Below are 24,015 nucleotides of genomic sequence, written 5' to 3' on the forward strand. Positions count from 1 at the left end.
GCCTGGGTTCAATCCCAGTCGGTGCCGCCGGGATGTTCTGAGGCATAACATCCTTCGGAAAGGAAGAAAAGCCGTTGGTCCCCGGTTCATGAGTTGATGGGTCGATAGGTAGGGTCCAGGCATGGGAGCTGCGTCCCTGGCCTTTGGTAGCATTGGTGCTCAGCACGGGAAACAAGATCGACGGAAAACAAATCAAGGGAAAAAAAAGGTTTAAAGATCTTCAAGAGAATATTCAGAAAACTTTGTACATTTCAGGAAAATGTTGAAAACATCATCGAAGATCCAGCGTAGTTTTTAGGAGAACTTCAGAGTAGTTCTGAGGAGAAGTTCAAAGCAGTCCTGAGGAATCCTTCAGAGAAGTTCCATTGGCCTTAGATTTCAGGAAATTTATGAAACTCCCTGGGAGCAGCCGGAACATGTCTGGTCATCAGCGGGGTTCTGAGTACATAATATGGCAAGCAATGTTCTTATTTTTGAATTCTCATGTAGTGACCACTTCCTCGGGGGTACCCAGAACATGTCCGGATCTTGTCAACGTGGTTTCCTCTACTTTATATGGCTACCAATGATATTATTTTTGAATTCTCATGTAATTTTATGTTTCGCATGTAGGTGTTGGTTCAAGAAGAATCTAACCACTTTCCCGGGGGTAACCGAAACATGCCCGGATGCGGCCAACGTGGTCCTGAGTACCTAATATGGCCACCAATGATCTTAATTTTGAATTCTGATGTAGTTTGACGTGTCGCATGAGGATGTTGGTTCAAGAAGAATCTAACCACTTCCGCCAGGGTACCCGGATCATATCCGGATGCGGCCAACATGGTTATGACTACTTCCGTTTCTCCAAAATGTTGGAGAAAATACGCTTTTAAGTACAATGCCGCTTTTGCCGCAACGCGCTCATTGTGGGTTGTCAAACGGATTTCAGTGTAGGGGAAATGGCTCTAATGTTGGCCTATGGATCTAACATTGGGCCCATCGCTAAAAATCTGCTATTGATCAATTGTATCTAGATGAACGCGTCATTGGGACGGTACTAATGGATATTTTTGGTTGCTATTGAAAGTTTAGTCGATTGCTGAATTTATGTATGGGCCCAAATTAGGGACACTTAGGCCGACATTACATACATTTCCCCTATTAGAAAATTTGCGCTTGCCGCTATGCCGCTATCATTGTCAGAGTCTAGGATTTTTGATATGATTTTAGAAACTTAAAAATAAAACATGTAAAACATTTGAGAATGTTTCTCCATTGCTGAAATATTGATTGCACGTTGATAAAGGATTTTTCCAAGTTTGAGATCTCACAAACCTTACTGTTACATTTTTCTGAAATTTCTTGGTCATTGTTCGTAAACAGTGTTCTAAGACCAGGACCTTAAAATTTGTTGTCATTTATAGTTTATTTTAGATAATCCTTAATCTTGAATTTCTGTGCACGGATCTTGAGAAATGTTCAATGTTTAAATTTACTGCCGGGAGATGGTCGGCTTCCTCATGTCCTCTGATCCCGCAGTTCCCTGAAATCCAGATAAAAATTGTTCCTTTATGAGCGAGCTTCTGGATAGCCTGGATCCAAGGATGCTGGCCGAATCAGAAAATATAGCGACAGATTTGTTGGTGGCCAAGGTGGTGGCCATCAATATGGCGGCAGCTTCAGCAGAGAAAACGCTGCAAGGGTTCGGAAGTCAGTAGAAAGTGCGTAACTCCGGATTGGATTTCCCAATTCTACTTGGTTCGTTGAAGTTCGGCCACTGATCTCACTAGTGCGGGGGAGTTGGTTCCCGCCCGGAATCTGCTCTTTATCGCCAAGTCGATAGAAAGCCCGGGTGAGTTCCAACCCCTGGCCACCGGGGGGAGCTTCAGGTCAGCGGCGTCCTTCAGGAGTTCGTCGGCTCCATAAGGAGGGACACTCCATCTCCAGTGGTCTTCTCTGCGAAGCCAATTCTCACGTACTTTTCAAATAGACCCATCTACATTGATCGATTCTCTTCATCGAATCTCTCTTTCGTTCTTAGCTGCATTCATATTGCGTGCTAGTTTTTCTATATAGCCTGTTAAAAGATAGTATTATTAAGCGTATTGGACAATAAGAGCAGCTGACCATGTTTTGGAGCCGAGCTATTAACGAAAGAGAGAGTCGATGAAGAGAATCGATCAATGTAGATTGGTCTATTTGAAAGGTGACGCGAGAATTATTGCTCTCCTGCAAACGGTAGCAACGATGAATTTGTCAAAGGGTAACCTTCCGCTCTCCACACAGATATGACTAACAACTTTGTTGAAGATAGTAAACGCCTTTTGTTGATCGTTTTAAAGTTATTCATGATTTTCTGGACCAGGAATAGGGTTTTGAATCTAAGCTCCGTCCTACTAAGCATAACCCACACTTAACCTCTCTTTTTCGAACGAATATGAACTCAAAAATGGAGTGATTATACTATAGATGACTTCCAAATTTATTTACCTTTGTATACGTACCGTTGGATTTGATAAAGAGTTACAAATTATTGAGATATTGTAAGAAATCTAACACTGTTTCTTGATTGCAAATTCGTTCTACGAGTTACAATTCTGTCCTAACGAATTGAAACGCCATTGGTTATTCTAGGTTTTTCTTCGTTCTACGAATGAAGAATGAAAATGGATTTGCTAGGAGCGCTTCTTTTGTTTTGAGAACAATGAGTTTAAAATACAACGCCCTCGTATAGGCTTTGTGTTGTAGCTTATGAACTAACGCATCGAAACAAACGTATTATTGATTTGTGTACGGTGAAATCATGGATATTATTGATGATTTCTGCTCGATAGAACAGAAATTGGCGATTACGATGAAGTAGCGCTCTACCCTAGTTATGTATATATTTTTCAAACCCATTAAAATCTATCAATATTTGCAATGGGCATACAAAAACAATCATTAAATATGAATTGTTTCGCCAGTCATTTGTTGTATTCAGAACTTTTTTTTTGTTAATTACTTTATTTGCACAGGCTCAATCGAATAAACTTTACAGAGCCAATTTATCATTTAAGTTATACATTATTGATGTCTTAAATCTAAATTCTATTTCTGAAACATGTACAGTGATTTCCCGATTTTGTCAGCTTTTTTTTTCCGATTTTGTCAGCCTGGAGATTTGGCTGAAGTTTTTGGTATTTAAGCATGAATTCTCAAGCATTTGCTCCAAATGAAACTTAATTGTTCGAGTCCCTCCCGATAGAGGTAACTAGGTGCAGGGTGGCTATAGCTACCGATTTTCGGAATGCCTACCGATTCACAGACGAAAGGTTCAAAACTACCGATTTTTCACTTTTCCTACTGAGAATCACAGATTTTAAGTAATTTTGAAAAATGTTCAATAGGGTAGAGAACTACTTCGGCCTAATCGCCCATTTTGGGCCTATCGAGCAGAAATTTTCAAATAAATCCATGATTTCAGAGTATCCAAGTCAATTTGTGCGTTGGTACGATACTTTAGATACTTAAGCTACGGAACGAGAATGAAGTCAATGAGAACGCGTGATATGAAGGTTTGCACCCATTATTCCCAAAAACAAAAGAAGCGCTCCGACCGAATCATGTTTTATCTTCATCCGATAGGCCGAAGAGAATTCATTGGCCTTTGAATGGCGTTTCAATGTGTTAGGCCGAGTTTAGAATCCGTAGGCCGAGTTTGGCGTCAAGAAGCAGTGTTAGACTTTTGACAATATCTCAACGATTGCTTTCTTTTTATCAAATCTTACGGTACGTACGGAAAGTTAAATAAATTTGGAAGCCATCAGTAATAATCACATTCCGTTTGGTGCTTAACTGCGCTAGATTAAGAAAGACTAAATGCGGGTTGTGCTTAATAGACCGAAAATGGGGTAGTTAACCCTACCTATGTTTTGTTTTCCGTGTAGTCAGTCAGTTTGATCGAACGCGATGCGTTTTGCAACCAGAGTGGCCAGATTATTTTTTTCATTATCGGTAGCTTCTCAAAACTTTTATCGGTAGGTCGAATTAAGAAGGCTTTCCCGATACTTGAAACTTTTGTGAGCGGGGGGGATTGGGATAACTCTGCTCCAGAACTCTACACTGTCCTTCAGTTTTTCTGCTTTAAACGTGTCGAAATCAATTTATCTAATTATAATCTAAAAATCTGTGATTATCGGTAGGAAAAGTGAAAAATCGGTAGTTTTGAACCTTTCGTCTGTGAATCGGTTGGCACCCCGAAAATCGGTAAGACTACCGATAAATCTTCAATATAAACGGATGAGTTTTTTACGTTTAATCGACTTTGTCTGTCTGTCTCCTAGCGGAGATGCTCTTTTCTGTTTCTCCTTTTTTGGTTCCGTATTCCGTTCGTCCTACTCGAGGTCCTACTCACACTTACTTATTATGATTAGACTAGAGTCGGTGTATAATGAGTCACGCCAAGAGAAAAAAACAGTTGAACTCGCATCACGGTTATCGAAGGATTCCCTTTTTTCACTTGGCAACAGAGGACTTCTACATCAACTTCAAATGACTTCTAGCGAGAAAAAACTAGCGGCTGTAAAGAATCATTATATCAGTGATTTTGTCAAATTATCTTAAAAAAATAGTAGAAATTATCATTACTGATCATTACCAAACGTATCCCATGACAGTTTAATGCTCATTGCGTGTTAATGATCATTTCTTCAATTATATTTTATTGGAATACCTTTCGTGAACCTTTCATAGCATCGTAATGTTTGTTTACTTTGCACGATAGGTAGCCGGTTTGACAGTTCAATAGGTAGACTTTGCTTCACTCTTGGCGTGATTCATTATACACCGACTCTAGATTAGACTATCCAATATGTGTGAGGTTGAAGGACTGATGGCTCGGTTCGAAAGTCCAAAATTGCAGCGTGATTTGTTTTCATCCTTCCCCCGCTCACAAAGGATTTAAGTTTCAGGAAGCCTTCTTACAGGGTGTCGACTACCTGGAAAAACCTGGAGAGTCAGGGAATATCAGGGAATTCCTTTTTGGACCTGAAAAATCAGGGATTGTCAGGGAATTTCATTCAAAGTCAGGGAAGTATTTCTTTATAACAGAAACATATTAATAAGTATGGCTGACTACGCTAGTTTCAAACAACTTAATTACTCGTTGTAGTTTGAGGTTGGTTTTAAATTTCAAATTTTAAATAGAGTTGCGAAGTTGTGGTTGTTTAATGCTTGCTATTGCATTTTTGCAAGTGGAGCAAAAGTAACGCAAATAAGAGGGTATTCCGATGATTTTGAGCCTATTATAAATTCAGCTCCCACTGGGTGTTGTCACATTCCTGAGTTGAATCGAGATAAAAATTCAGTTCCGTCGTAGAGGCTAGACGTTGTTAGATGTTGCAAAATTAAGCTACTTATGGAAATGTGCGTTCCTTAATAGATGTTGGTGTACAGGTAAAAAGTGAGGTTACTGGACGCCACTGGTTGGTACATCTGTTTCCCCACTCAACTTCCTTATTCATTGAAGTCTCCTCCGATGACTACTGGCCTTCGTCCTATCAGCTCTTCGGTAAGTCCAACCAGCGTCTCGTGGAACTTCTCCATCGTCCATGTGTAACAACTACATAATATGTATATATTATGAAGATTCCGTTGATTTTGGCGATCGCGAAACATTCGTATGAGCTCGCAACCACTTCTTAAATGTGGTATCTGTCCATAACTTGTATTGTAGCCATCCCAGCTCTGTCCGCCACCCTAGTCAGGGTGGCCAGATTATTTTTTTCATTATCGGTAGCTTCTCAAAACTTTTATCGGTAGGCCTTCCGCCGCTGGTGGAAAACATGAATTGGAGAGTGTGTGAAGGATATACCCATAGTGACCATCAGGCAATCCGATATGGCATCGGCCAACGGAATCCTGTGGCAGTACAGAGGATGAGACAGGATGACAGAATTGTTAGGGAGAGCATGTGATACGACCATGCCGAGGAAACTGCAACGAGGCATTTAGCACCTTCCGCGCTAGTTATCTCAGAGCCAGAACACGTGTTCAGTTAGCAAGGCCAGAAGCAGACAGGGAGGAACATAGAGGAATGTTCTGAGCACATAAACGAGAGATAAAGCAGAGCAAGTCAAACTGTCAACTGGCTGGGTCGAGACGCTGCTGCCAACGAGTCATCGTGGAAGGACTTTTCTCGAAGCACTTAGCTCAGAAATTATCATTGGGGAGCACGCAATAAGCTAGAAGTGTGTGTTGAAATGGCTGGGAGTGATGGTCTACGACCGTTTGGCTTCAATAGCCACGTAGAATACGCCTACTAGAAAGCAGCGAAGGCCATCAATGCGGTAGCCAGAATCATACCGAACATCTCGGGACGGCTCCTGGCTAGTGTATTTACGTTGATACTGATATATGGAAGTTCAGCTTTGGTTGCAGTGTTGAAAATCAAGCGGAATTTAAGGAAATCGAACTCAACAAACCCTACACAAACTTTTCGAGACGTTTGATGTACCCTTTGTTGTAAGAATAGGAAACATTTATTAACAGTAATTCCATTAATGATGGATACAATATTGAAAAAGAAAATTTCCCGATTTTGTCAGCTTCCCGTTTTTGTCAGCCTAAAATTTCATATGGGTCTGGCAAAAACGGGATAGTACTGTACTTAACCCTATCAACGTTACATCAGCTTTGTAATTATACAATTATTACAGAAACAAATAAATACAAACACACACACAATACAAACTAAACACAAGGTTAATCTAACTTACAATCTTATATTAATATTCTTCAAGAAAACATTTATGAGTTGCATAAGGTCCAGATCGCGTCTAGCCAAAATATCCCGAACTGGAACATTAGGTTGTCTACATCGAGTCCGAAAGGAATCGTGCAACTCGGATCTGATTCCACGGTGCTCAAGAGCGTCCTGGTAACCTTGTCCACATTCATAGAGATTACTCCCAGCCCAACACGTAACAAGTGGATTGAAGGCTCGATCCACCTCCAACCCTTTGAACCCAGGACACTTCGACACCTTAGGGATGATCGAATATAGCCATCGACCCAAACTCCCTTCACTCCGTTTATTTTGCCAGCTGGCGAGTGAGTGTTAACGATAAATGAAGAAAAATTCGTCGTAGGCGATTTGTCGATCGTAAATATCGCTTGAACTTGCGCCCAAGATTTGTCGGTCTTCCTACGAACCACAAGTCCTCTGTCATGAAGATCTTCCAAGTTTTGTCATAAACTTGTCATCAACCATGTGACCGATCTTGGTGTTGTGTTGGATTCGAAGTTCTCCTTCCATTCCCATTACGCATCGATTCCAAGGTCAACCGTCAACTTTGCTTTATCTCCAAAATTGCCAAGGACTTCACGGATCCACACTGTTTAAAAGCGCTATATTGTTCCATCGTGCGACCGACGACGTTACATGGAACCTAAGAATCGAGCGAGTCCAAAAAAGGTTCATACGGCTTGCTCTCAGGAATCTACCATGGCGTGATCCGTCTAACCTTCCAGCGTATCCCGCTAGATGCCGTCTGCTTGGTCTTGAAACGCTTGATCGAAGACGAAAATTAGAACAACCTACGTTTGTTGTTAAATTACTCAACGGTAATACTATCTTCTATCGCTCCTTGACTTCCGTGCTTCAGGTAGGATATTGCGTCAGCGGGATTTCATCGTACTCTGTATGGTTATAACCAACCTTTATCTGCAATGTTTCCAAACCAAAATTGAACGCGGATTCAACCAATGCAAACATTGGTTGAAGCCGCGTTCAATTTTGGTATGTCAACGCCTCAAGGGAAGGTCCATTAATTATGTCACGCAAATTTAGTCCATTTTCAACCCCCCCTCCCCCCTTTGTCACATATTTTGTATGGAACTTATTTTTTTTTTGTATGACTCGTCACAGTTTCCAAAACCCCCCCTCCCCCCTAAAAGTGTGACATAATTAATGGACGACCCCCAATTTGTTAATAGAGTAAGAAGATTGAACATAATTTAGATATTCATTAAGACTGTTTGTCAGATGATTTACTAAAAAATAAATAAATAAGATCTTAAGTCCTCTGAAATTATCCTTCACCCTCTGAAGCTAGCATTTGCAGTCCTTTTTTTACTTGCTTTCACTTCAATTTGTTTTTAATTGTTCCCTTTGGTTCATGACCTGGATCTTCAACCTAGATCTCCAAAAAAAAAAATCAAATCATGTTGCAATATGTTTTCTGAATTTTTCTATATCTCAAACCAGAGACGTCTGCCAACACTGGACGCACCTAATACCGATTCGCTCTGAATTGCTCTTTCGCTCGCAGCTCAGCCGCCGTAATTCCTCGGAGTGTGTGTTGTCGAAAAATCGCTGCAGCGCTTCTTCTTCGCACCGTTTCTGCCCGTGCTGCTGATGCTACCATATAGTGGCTCGGCTGGGCATCGGCGCGCCGCTAATCACGTACACACATCAGTATTCGTTCAGTTTCGGTAGGTTGGCTGGCTATATGGTACGTTCTACAAACACACTATTCCGCCGAGAGTTTTCAAGTGCGAGAGCAAGCGAGAAAAAAAAATGCAGTAATTACACTTTTACGGATGGTCCGACCGTGTGTGCAACAATCCCGTGTGACCGGCAAGCGCATCTCAAATGACCACCACCGAAAGGAATCATCGCCGACGTCTGGTGCTGCAGCAGCCTCCGTCAGGATTCCACCGGCATCGTCGATGGTAAGCATTTCAGAGGGGTTCTTACGACGAGCAAGCCTTTTTTAGCCTTTCTTTCAGCTCCAGGAAGCGAGCTACGCCTTCCATGTACGATGCGGCGCCACCACCTTCGATGATGGTGGACGATACGCGACGAGAAAAAAGATGGAGACTGCTGCTGCACAAATAGCTGGCAAATTAGAAACAGTTTAACGAGTGCGATTTGAATATCCCGGAACGCGTGCTGCTGCTTCCCCTGCCAATAGAGATCTCGGCTTGCAAAGACGCAAAAAAACGTCTGGCAAAAATATGCTGCAAACATTACAGATGTTCCTTTGACCCCCTGCAAAGCTCGGGATGGAATAGTTCCTTACCGAAGCGGCGACAAAAAAATCCTTGAGAGGAGTGAAACAAAAACCATAATTAACGTTGAAGCTGCGGGTTGTTGCAACGGTGGCGGCAGCAGCAGCAGCAGGGCGACGGCGATAGCGTAATAGCAGTGAAAAAATGTTGTGCAAGAATAAGACCAGCAGGAGGAATAAGGATAAGAGGCGAAACAACATGGATGCAAATCAGCCGTCGACTGCCACCATCATGCGAAGCCGGTGAAAAACGGGTGATAGCGACAGACAGTCAGTGGACGTGGGGAGTTTGCCGAAACCAGAGATCCAGTTTAAGTGCGTGCTTCCTGTTGAGAACAATGAGCGTAACTCCGACCAGCAAGGTGAATATTTGCATATATCAGTGTATTAAACCCCTTCTAGATTAGAGATGCCGAGCTGCTTCAATTCATATAATTTGAGCAATTAGTCAGAATATTCCTCCATTTTCTACGCACCTCCGTTATACGGCTATGAAGATACAGGCTCTAAAGCATACATACGGATATTTACGCACTCCTTGCCCAACCCAGCTCTCAACGGACCAGGAAGAAGTCGACCACCACAGCACAGCACGCAATGGCCTCAGGTTCACGCAACAAGATACAACGCGTAGTACTGTAAAAGGAAAAAAAAAAATAACATTGATCGAACGCTATTTATTTTCGATACCCTCGGAAAGTCATCATAATTCGAATTTCGAAGCAAATAGAGCGCGCCGTCGACCGTGCCAAAGAACCCCCGAAGGAAAACATGAACACACAGAACAAGAAGAGTGCAAAACACCGAGAGAAACCAGTAACCGTCGGCAGCCGCAAAGGGATGAGGAGTAGAGCAGGGAGATCGAAGAGAACCATCAAACGCAGTACCTACCACCAGCAGCAGCGACTGAAAACAACAACAAAAACGCAAACACAGGCAAATTTGGGACCGACGACGATAGAACCCAACATCACACTACTACCCTCAACCAAGGAAGGCAATTTTATACACGCGACGCGCTCGCACAACACCAGGCCTACGTACATGTACGTCCGTTCGTGACAAGAACGGGAATCTAGCTCTGCTATCCATACCATATCGGAAAATATGATACACAAACAGAACGGTCCTTGCCGTCGTCGTCGTCGTCGAACCCCTATATTTAGTGGAAAGGGCGATCAAACGAAAGTGCGAGGAAAATTTGTGTGCGTGCAGGATCTCTCGAAGTGCGCACCATCAATCTACACCGAAGTCTTCGTATTGGTTGCTTGGTTGGAAAGTACGGTTATATCCTGACGGTCGTCGTCGCGGAGGGATCGATTCTCTGGATGATGTCCCCTCGCGCCATGTGTGTGTCTCCGGAAAAAAAAACCGGTATGTGCAGCAACAGCAATTGGAATGCACTCTCTTCCACCGCAGGCTGCAGCAGCAGAAGGCGATCATCATCCTATGCGTTTTTTTTTTTGGCTAATTGCGCGACGACCGTACACCCCAATAGTTGGTGTGCGTGTCTGCTGTGATACCTACAACAACATTCCGGTTGCTGCCGAGACGGAGAACGTCATGCACATCCATCGGCGGGCGAAGAGAGGCCCAAAATATTGAACCGAGCTGCAAGCTGCAAAATTAAATGGCCGAAGTTGTTTGCTGTTGTTTGTGCTTTGCTGTTTTTTTTTTTGGCGGAGGAGAGCTCATCTGACGCAAGCAGCGCGGACCCATCAACAAGACGACACACGGACACGGAGGTTGAGTAGTGTAAGGTTGATTTTTGTTTCCTTCGTTTGCCACTGCCCAGTTTGTTTGGTGTCGTGTGTGCGAATTTTCTGATTTACTGCTGCAACTGGAATAATTGGGTCTAATGGGAGCTGATTGTTGGAACGGAATCGGTGCAGAATGTGAAAAAAAAAAACAGTGTTTGGTTGTGCAATTTGATAAGGAGGTTTCAGGTTTAGTCTGTGTGATCTGCCGGGTTTCCGTGAGGAGGTAGGGTTTCGCAAATTTTCCGAAATCGGATTATCACGTGTTGAACGCGCAGTGAAACTCGTCATGAACGAATGGATTATTCAGTGAAATGGAGAGCAGCTTCGAGTACCTCAGTGAGTTTAACATACACGTGGAAAAGGATTAGCAGCTGCGCGATCATTCAGCAAAATGGCAGTCATATGCATTCCCAATGTGCCATAGACGGTGTTCAGTCAGTGTTTATGGTTGGAAGAAGGTTAAAGGTTTCGATAACTATGGTTAATCTAGAATTTCTATAAAAAAAATGCGATCCACTAAGCTTAGTAGAGTTTCCCAATGAATGTTATAACTTCGCAAACAAGTCCTAATTACCCTAATAATTCCGTCCAACCTTTTTCCATCCTCATTCTACTCTCAAAACGTTAACAAATATCAAAATATTGCATGCAATGGATGCGAGTATAAATTGGGCAGTTTTTCAAAGTGAGCTTAAGGACAAGATTTATAAAAGCCATAAATGGCCGCTATCATGGCTGATTCTTGATAACAACTATTTGTGGAATCCATCAACCTTGTCCTTAAGGCGAATTTCGAAGGAAAAGCCTTATCTTGAAATTTGATTTGAAAAGCACATATGTCAGAGCTCCCACAAAACAAACAACCGTGACACTGAAACTCCCTGCTGACTGAACTACTGTAAACGTAGAGTTCCAGTTTTATTATTGTATATTTTGTAGAAGCTTATATGTGTGCTCTTCAAGGTTGCTGCCATTCATGTGCTGTCCCGAAACGGGAAATGTAAGATTATATTACAGATTTGCCTAACAATTATACAGAATTAGTCATCGTTTCATCGCATGAACAGAATGATTCAGTAATGTGGTCGTCGTAAATTTGACAGTGAGCATGCATAAGGGCGTATACGCGATGATCGATTCCCTTCATCGATTTTCTCTTTGCACCGAGAAACGTTAAATCTAGCGAGTTTATTAACAAAAGAAAAAATCGATCGCGCTTACGCCCTTATGCATGCTCACTGTCGAATTGTATGTTAGCTAAATTTTCGATCAAAGTTTGTTTCCCCAAATGCGGTTAGAAATCATGAAGGTTTAATACGGAAATATTAATTCCGGGAAAACTTGCTTGTACGACTGTAGCGAGTAGCGGTAAGATCTGCCATAGCATTTGTTGTAAGGAACATATACAGAGCATGTAAGAAATCCACAATTTCAATTCGTTAAAAAAATGGTTTTCGGAATCAAATTGCTACAAAGTCACTCCGCAGAGTTGTTAATTTTGCCCAGATAGATTGCACGAAATGAACACGAAGCGTCAAAAGTGTTAGTTGGAAGAACAAACAGCTCGTTTTCGTTGTAATGCGGTTCTGACTATAGCTTCTAAAAATGTCTATTATTCATTCTGAGAACAGAGGATTATTAATTTTGTCGAGATTCTCTTCTGGAGTTGCATGAATTTTCTTCGGAATAGGTAGAGCTTCTTATCAAGGATTGATTATTCTACATTAGGGTTAACCACCCCATGGCTTCCAAATTTATTTACCTTTCCGTACGTACCGTAAGATTTGATAAAGAGAAACAAATTGTTGAGATATTGTTAAAAGTCTAACACTGCTTCTTGACGCCAAACTCGGTCTACGGATTCTAAACTCGGCCTAAAGCATTGAAACGCAAATGAATTAACTTCGGCCTTCTTCTTCTTCTTGTTCGCATTTCAAGCTTATTGCTTAGCGCATATTAGCTTATTGCGTGCTCTCAACTTAGTGTTCTAAATGCACTTCCACAGTTATTAATTGAGAGCTTTCGATACCAATACCAATGCATGAATATGGGAATATTTGGTGGAAACCTTCATATCACGCATTCTCATTGACTTCGTTCGGTAGCTAAAGTATAGTACCAAGCGCAAAATTGACTTGTTAACTCTGAAATCATGGATTCATTTAAAGTTTTCTGCTCGATAGGCCCAAAATGGGCGATTAGGCCTAAGTAGTTCTTTACCCTATATCTAAATCTAAATTTTTATATTTAATTTGGCGATCAGCGAGTTGAGGAGAGTTGACTGTAATTTCAATTATTTTCCTAGGAATTGTCGAGTATAAGAGCGATGAAGATCATGATAGGAAACTTACTGGAAGCTTTAAGAACATCAAAGAGGTTCCTTTAGCATCCGAAAAATTTCAGGAACTTTTATGAAGTTCCTAGAATTTCAGAGAACTTCACAGGTGTCAAGCAAACTTGAGAAATATAGAAAACTTGAGGGGTATTGTGCAATTTTTTAAGAAGTTCTAAGCACCTCTGAAAAGCTAGATCTAGAGATGTTTGGGTAATTTCAGATTTTAGGCCAGATCCCGTAACTTTAGTCCAGGCTTTTGGAGCAGTTTAAAGATCTATAATCGTAAATTAAGAAAAAAATCAGGATAGTTCCATGATGTGATAAGATGTTCCGAGAATGTCAGGGAAGCACAGATAATTTATGAAAACTTAAGAAATATTTCAGGTACATCACAGAAATCCAGAGAATTTCAGGGAAATATAAAGGTAGCGGTAACAATAGCTGCAATTTCCAAACCTACGACTGGATGCCTTCCTTCATATAACAACTTGAGTGAGGTAAACATCGATAGAACTGTTTAAAACACATCGTTGGTACATGAGCGAGATGGTGATCATCTCTTTTTTGCCAGTGGTGGCGGGGGGAATACCCCTCACTATCCCTCTCCAACGGGAGAGTTTGGTAAAGAGAGATGAGCAAACCTATTTGTACCTTCATAAAAAGTTGTTCTTGCTCGCTTTCTACTCTCTTTATACAATTTCACACTGCCGTATTCTAACGGAACTATCAACTCTATACTTCCATCTCCTCATCTATCCTATCAAAAATTACCACTCTAGTCTGTTATTTATTTGGTGTGCCATCATGACTACATTTCTTCTCTTAGGTCACTTTTTGGTAACTATTGTTTCAACCATAAGTCACTATTTGGTCACTTTTTTCTTCAACATGGTCATTAACGCTACCAGCCCTGTCATTAATTTAGCACTTCACTCTGAACAAACCATCGATTTAAAGTATTTGTATTATTAGATCATCATTTACAGATTTTTTCATCCACTTATGATTTTCTTACAATTTCACTCTGGCATAACTGTGCTGAATTTTCCTTGGTTGCAAAAAGTATTGTTTGTGTCAGGATAGTCGGGGATCGTCTGGAAGCCCACACGTAACTTAAAAAAGGCTGTACTGCGCTATTAGACTCATGATGTGCAATAAGTGGTGATCAATTATGTGTGTCAGGCTCTGAGGGAAGGGTGGGACAACATTTTCAGTACATCAGGAAAATTTCTCCCAAGCATCATTTATGGTTTCATTATGTTCTTCAAGTTCTCCAAGTCCTCTTCATAACCATGATAAGACCGAAAACGTTACAGCTATTAATCTTCTTCATAGGGCATCTAAGAAATTTTATTAAAATTGTCCCATCATTATGTCTACAGAGCTATTTTCAGGATTCCTCACAATGCTGTTATGATTCCGGAGAGGTATTCCTTTGAAATTTTCTTCATAGTTGTTTCGGAATTCTTAGTCGAACAATTTCGGAATTTTGTCCAGAAAACTCTTGAATACACTCTACAATATCCTCGTATTTATAATAATTCTTCAATTCCTGTAGAAACCTTGTAATTCTCCCCCAGTTCTTATCAGAATGATCTAGGAATTCAAGATGTTCCTGAAAATTTCTTTCGAATTATCCTCAACTTTCACAAAATATTGTCCCAAAACTACATTAGAATTCACCTTAGAAATCCATGAAAATTCTTCCTAGAAATTGATTCAAGCTCTTCTCAAAATTGCCTTGAGATTGTCGTTGTAATTTCTTGAACTCTCTTCGGGATATCCCTGGACTGTTACTCAGAATTTTCCTTTCCTCCATTCTTCCCAGAAATTCTTTGGAATTCAACTCAGCATTCCTGAGGACATTTCCTTAATTATGTTGGAATCCTGGTCAGATTTCCCTTAAGAAGCTTACCAGATGTTTGTAATAAGCATTTTTCTTGAATAAAGGGTGTCCACGATGAAATTGCCACACACAAAATTGATTCGCAAAATTCGAGTTTTCATCCGATTGCCATCAAATTTTCAGGGATTGAGAAATAACTATTAAACTTCATTTTACCATTTACTCGTATTTTATATACAGTCCATACGCAAATGCCCGCACCTTGGCCTTAACCCCGGCCATAAGATTCTGCACAACCTGTGAATCAACCGTTTTTTGCATGTAAACCAATACTTTCTTCAGTTCCTCGACTGTCTTCACTACCTTAGGTCGTTTAAGAAGGTGCTGCTTCATAATCGCCCAGTACTTCTCGATGGGGCGGAGCTCCGGAGTGTTGGGAGGGTTGAACATTTTCGGCACGAAATTGACCTTATTGTCCGCATACCACTTCAGCACGTCCTTGGAGTAGTGGCATGAGGCCAAATCCGGCCAAAAGATTGTTGGGACGTTGTGGGCCTTCAGGAGAGGAAGCAGCCGCTTCTGGAGGCACTCTTTTATGTACACCTGTCCGTTCATCGTGTCCTGGGTCACGAAAGGTGCACTCCGCTTCCCGCACGTGCAGATGGCTTGCCAAACCAGGAATTTCTTCGCAAATTTGGACATCTTCTGAGTGCGGACATGCTCCGGAACGCTGAACTTATCCTTGGCCGTGAAAAACAGGTTGCCGGGGATCTGTTTGAAGTCGGCCTTCACATATGTTTCGTCGTCCATAATGCAGCATTCAACTTTCGTCAGCATGTTGAGGTACAACTTCCTGGCACGGGTTTTGGCGGACTTGTTCTGCTTCTCGTCGCGATTAGGGGCCTTTTGTACCTTGAACGTTCGAAGCCCAGCCTTAGTTTTGGCCTTCTGGACAAAACTTCGGCTTAGGTGCAGCTTCTTAGCCACATCCCTAACGGAGGCGTTCGGATTTCGGTTGAAGGCCCCAACTACGCGGTTGTGATTTTTGGTGTTGTACGGAATACTTTTTCCTTCACTTCTGGGCTTCCGATCGGTGGTGAACCGTTCCTCGAACCGCTTAATCACTCGCGACACCGTGGAATTCGCGATTCCCAACGTTTTAGCGATGGAACGATGCGAGAGATCCTTGTTCTCGTGATGAATGCGCAAGATTTTATCACGCACAAGCTGTTCTTTCGACTCCATTTCCGCGAGTTTTGATCACAGGACTTTAAAACTTGCAGGATGTAAATAATGCACTATGAACTAAATCCACCCAAATTTTCATTAAATTCTACCCAACGGTTAAAAAGTTAGAGCAATTTCATAGTGTGGCAATTTCATCGTAGACACCCTTTAAATGCTTTTATTCCATTTCAACTGTCCTTAAAAATTCCATGGGTATTCTCCTCAGAATTCCGTTTGATTGCTGGATCCCTGAACATTACAGTAGAAACTTTCGTGGGAAATCGGAGGAACTTCCAGAGAAGTCGAAAGGCATACAAATACAGGAAGACTTCAGAGAAAACACCCAGTAGAAGTTGAAAAAAACTTCCTGGAGAAGCCGGAAGTAACTTCCTTTGGAAGCTTGAAGGAAAGCCGGAAGGGTTCCTCGATGAGTCAGCAGAAACTTCTAGTAGAAGTCGGAACCAAAAATTATGGCCACTGAACGGGGAATCGAACACAGCCGGGAATTTGATTGGAAATTTTAATTTTTTTTTCTGACGTAGGACTACGTCTGTGATTTATATATGGGGGTACACTTTGTGAAAACCGAAAATGGAACATGTAACAAAATTATGAAAGATTTTGAACGTTAATAACTCAGCTGCCCCTGGACCAATTTCAATAATTTTACCACGATTGGATCAGAAATATGTCGACGCATCTGTTAAATTGAAGACTGTATAATTTTTCAAAATGTCGCTATTGAAAATAACACGAATGTGCCACTGTTGATATGATAATTAAAATTATCACCGATTGCCTGCGAAAAGCAGGTGTTTATTCAATTACCGCGTGGTGAGTGGTTGCGTTCTCCAGTACACAACGAAAGGCTCCCTGCAAGCAGCTAGCTATCAAGGCTGGCCTCAACCGTTGATCGGATTCAGTTCCAATCACCGTGTGTGGTGGTGTCCGACCGTCGGCGACCATCATCATCAGCAGCAGCAGTGATTTCGGCACGTGTCATTGAACATTGTTCTCCAGTACACAACGAAAGGCTTCCTGCAAGCAGCAAGCTGCAGCCCACATGAGCATCCATAGAAGGGGAGAAGCCGCACCGCTATTGATCGGAATCAGTAGCTCTTCGTGAGTCGGTGTGGGCCATCATACTAAAGAGTATAAACATATAGAACCCCGCTCAAATTCCTGTTTCTACTCAAAACACAAGCTCCTGCTGCAGTTAACAAATAAGATTTATTATGTAAGACCACGTAGTCCTACGTCACTGAATTCGAGTTCTAGAAAACTAGAAAACACATTGCATATTTTTCAATATAAAACATCGTCGCTAAAACACTACCGCCATCTGTTGAGTATACTGTGATGGGAACTACGCTGAACAGATGGCGGTTGTGGGTAAACGTCAAAAGCAAGGGAATTGCAAAAATTCGTCACGCACCCTGTAAGTGGTCTTAGAGTTACCTCTATGGTGGTACTACCAACCGGTGGAAACTAACGATTTTAAATTGGCTCACTACTTGACTAGCCTATTGGTCCCAAGCAAATCGATTAACGTACCCCATTCTAGTCGAAATTCTAGTACTACACTATGTTTGTTTTGATTCGCTATGAAAATTTGACAGGGGTTCGTGGATTTTCCTATGTTTTGAGGGGTGCATCGATTAGCTTGGGACCGAAGGAGAGTACCAGAGCTGAGCCAAAAAGTTGAGCACGTTTCTTCGGGACCTTCTACAACCAACTAAAAAACATTTAAATTGACCGTTAAATGCGTGTTCGATGAACAACTTCTGAATGTTATGTCTGTTTGTCTGTGGTATTACTTTGTACCTTTTTTAGGGCAGGAGTTTAAAATGGTGTATGATATCTGCAATAGTACAGGATACCAAAAATTAACACCGAGATCTACAAAAAATTAACAATTTCCCAGGGTTTGGAATTTTGAATAGTTTTGATAATTTTTGAACCTTGAAAACTTCTCATGTCACAAATTTTATAAATTTCTTGATTGCTGGAAAATTGAATTACTCCATTGAGGATTTTACGACTTTGAGGTCTCTCATATGCTTTACGACTATACTTTTCTGAAATTTCTAATCCCAATAATCTTTAACAGTTTTTAAAGATCTGGATCTTGAATTTCTGCGCACGGAATCTTGAAAAATTCTCGCGTCACTTTTCACATAGACAAATGTAACATATCCGGTGAGAAAATCGAAGTTGAAGTTCGACAGAATGTTATTTTAACTATTTAGAAACAATACATTTTGCAATACTATTTTTAATGTAGTCAGTAGTAACGGTAAAATAACAATTTTACTTAGAATTTCATGCTAAAATATAGGAAAAACCACATAGGACGTTTTGACTAGTCAAGTTGTGTATCGGACATGTTACATTGGACGATTTTTCTCAACGACATAATCAATGAGTGTTACATTGGACATTTTGTCTACATGATACAGGCAGTCCAAATGACCAAAGTAACACTCATGAACCCATCATAACAAACTGTACATTGGACAATTTTTGACCGATGATTATCTTAAATAAATGAAAGTAAATTTGGATGATCTCACCCGAAATGCGTCGTAACTTTGCAGCGTCATGTTTTTCGGAAATGCTTTATTTAATTTTTCTTGAACCACCGCAATCACTGATAACACTCTTCTAGCTTATCCCTTTGTTCTACTCGTACGCACAATATATCGCATAATCAAGGTCATACATAAATGAACTGAAATGTATTTCCAAGTTTAATAAGTCTGGATCTAAATTGTTCGAGATTCACGCAAGTTTTTTTTTACATTCATCGAGCTGTACTTCGTATGTATGGCTAAATATCACGTGTAATCCTCATCTATCCACATACAAGTGTGTTCACACTTTTGTTTGCCTGTGGACATCTTCATTTCTGGGACTTGAATTCAGGTCCATTGAGAATTTTTACAAGTTTGAGATCTCACATACCTTACTGCTACACTTTCCTGAAATTTCTAATTCATATAATCTTTATACGAGTTTTGACACTATCTGGAGATTAGGATTTGGACCCCTCCCTTTCCGTCTCCAAGGAACAAAAGAAAATGGAACAACATACGCCCTCCAGTTAGCGTCAAAAAGCACAGTGAAGGATACATTTATTCATACAAACAGGCCGCCATTACCGAGCATGGAAAGCTGGATACAGTCTGGCGAGTTCCAACGATAGGTTTTCAACTGTCCAGGGCAGTTAAAAACCCATCGTTTGAACTCGCCACACTGTATAGCCGAAACTCGTATAAACAGTCGGAAAAATCAAGTAAAAGTAAAAGTAATCTTGAACAGTTTTCAAAGACCTGGATCTTGAATTGCTGTGTACGGATCAATCAATGTTTAAGTTTACTAAATTATTTCTTAGGAATTTATCACAGGACGAGTTTCTGGGAAATTCGTCAAGGATTTACTTAGGATCATTCCAAAAAGTTTTCAGAATTACTTTTTCATCTAGGAATCTTATGAATCTGACCGGTATTCTCTAGAATTTTTTTCTCCATAACGGTTTCGGAATTCTGTGCAGAAATTCACTCTTAATTCGTCTTCGCATTCCTAATAATTCTAGCCACACACAGAATTTCGGTAAAATTTTATATGATCGTTACACGTAACAAATCAATTAAATCGGCTGATTTTATTTGTTATCATTAAAAGGGGGTAACCGAACAAAGGGTGGATATGCTCGAAATTAATTTTCAAAGTTTGGAATTTTTCACTGATTTTTAAACTTTTACCGAAAAGTTCCGTAGTTCAAAAGTTACCGAACAGTGAAAGCCTGGATCCATTAATCTTCTTTAGAAACCAGCAAACCGCTTGGAATAATCCTCGGATATCTGTTGATCTTCCATTTTGAAAAATCTCCCTGAGAATTTGGAATGCTGTGCGAGTTTTCCTCAGAATTTTCCTGAAATTCTTTTCAAAATGCCCTTAAGAGGATCTCTTGGTTTTAACACGGTTTTTTTTTTTTTTTTTTTTTTTTTATAGTCACTTTAACACTCTTGGGTCATTCGTGACTTGTCCGGGGGTGAGATTTGAACTCGTGACTTTGGCGTGAGATGTATGGATGCTAACCACTACGCCGGGGTCGCCCCCGGTTTTAACATGGAATTCTCTTGAAACTCTCTTTAGTATTTCCTTGGAGTTTTGTTCCGATTTTTTTGGACAACTACTCATAGTTTCTTTGGAAATCTGCTCAACATTTCCTGCCAAAACCAAATTTCATCCAAATTCTCAAGAATTTATTATGAATTTTGTTAAAACTACCTTCGATCTAGCTTGAAATTTAGCTAAGCGTTTTTGAGCCATTTAAGGAGTTAGATTCCCAAGGAATTATAATTCATATGTCCTTGCAGCTCTCCTCAGAATTCAGATTGATTAATCAGCATTTAAGAGTTTTGCAATCGGTGATTATTGGACGTAGTTTCAGGATTGTAGTCATGTTTGCCATAGGGTTAATTAACTTTGAAGGAAGGAGTTTCCGAATTCCCTTAGAGCTTAGAATGCACCCTGAATTTATACTCATTATCCCCATAATGAACTACCTTACAATTCAGCTTTACTCTTCTCCTTACTACTGTCATGAGACACTTCTCAAAATGACCTGAAATTTGTTGAAATTTTTCCCAAATTTCCATTAGAACTATCCCTGGTATTCCTTCACAATTTTCCTCAAAACTCATTTGGCATTCTCATCATAGTGCTCTAGCCAATGCTTCGTAGTGTCAGAATCCTAAAATGTTGTCCAAGTCCAAGAGTCATGATTTTTTTTTTCTTATTCAGAGATTGTCTTGATCAGAATTGCCATGTAATTTTCAAAAATATTTTAAGACCGGGTATTCAAATATTCGTAGGTCTAATTGACTTCTAAAAGAATTTCTCAGCTCAATCTATCAATTCGGCCTAGTGCCCTTCTAATCATTTATATTAAATTAGATAGGGGTAAGAGGGGCATAATGAGCATCCCGCACAAATTAATTGGTAGTAGGTTAAATATCACCATTGCAATCATTAATGACCAATTATTTAGCTTCGAACCATAAGAAATCCAAGCCTAAAGTACAGGAAGCTCACTATGGCCCACCTTCCCCTTCATTTCTAAATTCTGTGATTTGTAAGAAAATTTAAAATTTCGGACTAATTTAACTATTTTTTTGCTACTAAACCAGATACATTTTTCAAAATCCTGACTTGTTATGTTGTTTTTCCATAGAGGGGTTTCTGCATTTCAAACAAAATGTAATACATTCCTGGGCACCCGGGGAAGAAATCGAAAATCAATTTTTTGACGTAGGATTACGTCTTTCGGCAACATATTGGGGGTGCAATTTAAAAAAAAACAAAATCGACCGCGTTACGAAAAGTGGTCAGATTTCGACCACTTGTAACTCTGTCAATAGCGGATGGTTTTTAATTCTAAACAAGCCAATCGATTGAATTTTTTTCTACGAATCTGCTAAAATGAACATTTTATAAATTTTCAATTGGTGTATGTCTTTGGTGCTGGCTACGAAATATTTCGCTGCGATGCGAATAATAGTAGGAAAACTACTGGGGAAGGCGTCCTTATCGCAGTTAATACCAAGCTGAAAGCAGAAGTTATCGAGGACGATTCCTGGAACAGGGTTGAGCAAGTGTGGGTGGCTATTCAACTTGGTGATCGTTAATTGCTTCTCTGTGCATTGTACATCCCTCCAGATCGAACCGGTGACTTGGAGCTTATTGACGCACATTGTCGATCCGTCTTGGCCGCTTCAGACAAAGCAGGCCCTTCCGATGAAGTTATTGTTCTTGGCGATTTTAACCTACCGGACATTGCATGGACTCCAACCCATAGTGGTTTCTTTTGTCCTGATCACGAGCGTTCATCTTTCCACGTAGGAACCATCCAGCTCCTGGACAGTTATAGTACCGCAATTCTGTCACAAATCAATGGCCTGTTGAATGAAAACAACCGCACCCTGGATCTGTGCTTTGTGAGTGCTCGTGATACAGCTCCTTTCCTCTCCACGGCACCCGAACCTTTAGTCAAGGAAGTGCATCATCACCCTGCTTTAGTTATCGTGATCGAAAATAATATTGTCCATGGTTTCACCAGCACTCCAAACGCTGTGTCATATGACTTCCGTAGAGCTGACCATCGCACTATCCTAGATTGGGAGCATATTCTAGATCCTGTAGACGTCAACATTGCTGCACAAACCTTTTCTCACGTCTTGGCATATATCATTGACAGACACGTTTCCAAAAAGATCATCCATATCGGCTCTCGCGTCCCCTGGATGACGAAAGATCTTCGCTCGTTGAAAAGTACTAAGAAGGCTGATCTCAGAAGATTTACTAAACTCCGCACACTGCCGCTGAAATGCTACTATGTCAGACTCAACCACGAGTATAAGCGGTTAAGTCGTCTTTGTTTTCAACGTTATCAAAGTAGGATTCAACGGCGGCTAAAATCACACCCGAAATCCTTCTGGAACTTCGTAAATGAGCAACCCAGGGAAGTCGGCTTACCCTCTTCCATGATTTTTAATGGTGAAACTATGGCAAACCATCCTGGCAATCAACAAGACATTTGCAAACCTGTTCTCAGCCAAATTTGCTAGTGTGTTTGAAGACGAGCAACTCTCCGCTAATATCATTACTTCCGCGACCAGTAATGTTCCTTTGGTCAACCGAACGCTCAGCATGGTCGAAGCCACTACAGATACGTTTTCTAGAGCAGCATCTAAACTTAAGACTTCAGCTAAGGCTGGACCTGATGGTGTTCCGTCGATTATTCTTAGAAAGAACATCACTTGTCTTTTAGATTCACTGCGCCGCATATTTCAGCTCTCTCTTTCCAGCGGCATCTTTCCTGTTCATAAAAAGGGAAGCAAACGCGACGTAAACAACTACCGGGGGAATCACGTCGCTGAGTGCTGTATCAAAACTTTTTGAATTGCTTGTCATAGAGTCCCTAAATGCGCATTGCAAGCAATATCTAAGTACAGATCAACACGGATTCATAACTGGGCGTTCCACAACTACGAACCTGCTGTGCCTAACGTCTTACATCACATACAGTTTGATTGCTCGGACGTTATCTACACAGATCTTACGGCAGCCTTCGATAAGCTGAACCACGAAATTGCGATCGCTAAGCTTGATAATAGGCTAGGGATCGGTGGAAATCTTTTGAGATGGTTTCGTTCATACCTCACGGAGCGCCAATTGATAGTAACTTTGGGTACTTGTCGCTCAGCAAGCTTCTGCGCAAAGTCCGGTATACCTCAGGGTAGCCATCGGGGACCATTCGTATTTGTCCTTTACTTCTACGACGTTCACCATGTTATCACAGAGCCACGATTATCGTTTGCAGACGATCTGAAAGTTTTTCTGCGCATCCGCTCACTCGCCGACTGCCGTTCTCTCCAAAATCAGATTGACATCTTTGCTGACTGGTGTAGTCTAAACCGACTGGTGGTCAACCCAGCTAAGTGTACAGTTATTACTTTCTCATGCAAGAAACAACCGATTATTTTAAACTACAAACTTCTAGGCTCGACTATCGAACGGGTGCATTTCGTGAAAGACTCTGGACTCAAAACTGACATACTCACACCATACATCGTATGTCGTCGACAAAGCGTCCAGAACGCTTGGCTTTGTCTTCAAAATTACTAAGAACTTCACCGACATTTACTGCTTGAAATCGCTCTATTGCTCTCTCGTACGATCTACGTTGGAATACTGCTCTGCAGTCTGGAGCCCGAACTACAATAATGGGGCCGAGCGAATTGAATC

The 24,015-nt window shown here is 41.0% G+C and overlaps 1 protein-coding gene across 4 annotated transcripts in view; it reads left to right on the forward strand.

The window, feature by feature from the left end:
* Window positions 1-24,015, forward strand: part of E2f1 (E2F transcription factor 1) — a 57,239-nt gene that overhangs the window by 13,943 nt on the left and 19,281 nt on the right. Inside the window, exon 1 of one of the 4 annotated variants that reach the window (XM_065225663.1) lies at window positions 8,471-8,697. The exons of the other annotated variants lie outside the window; for them this stretch is intronic. The gene's annotated coding sequence lies outside the window, so the exon portion shown is untranslated. Of the gene's footprint in view, window positions 1-8,470; window positions 8,698-24,015 lie in introns of those variants that run through there. 4 annotated transcript variants of the gene reach the window in all.

This window comes from Ochlerotatus camptorhynchus, unplaced genomic scaffold (assembly GCF_037179485.1).
Source record: "Ochlerotatus camptorhynchus isolate MF236.1 unplaced genomic scaffold, CSIRO-AGI_Acam_v1.1 ptg000232l, whole genome shotgun sequence".
Taxonomy (NCBI): domain Eukaryota; kingdom Metazoa; phylum Arthropoda; class Insecta; order Diptera; family Culicidae; genus Ochlerotatus; species Ochlerotatus camptorhynchus.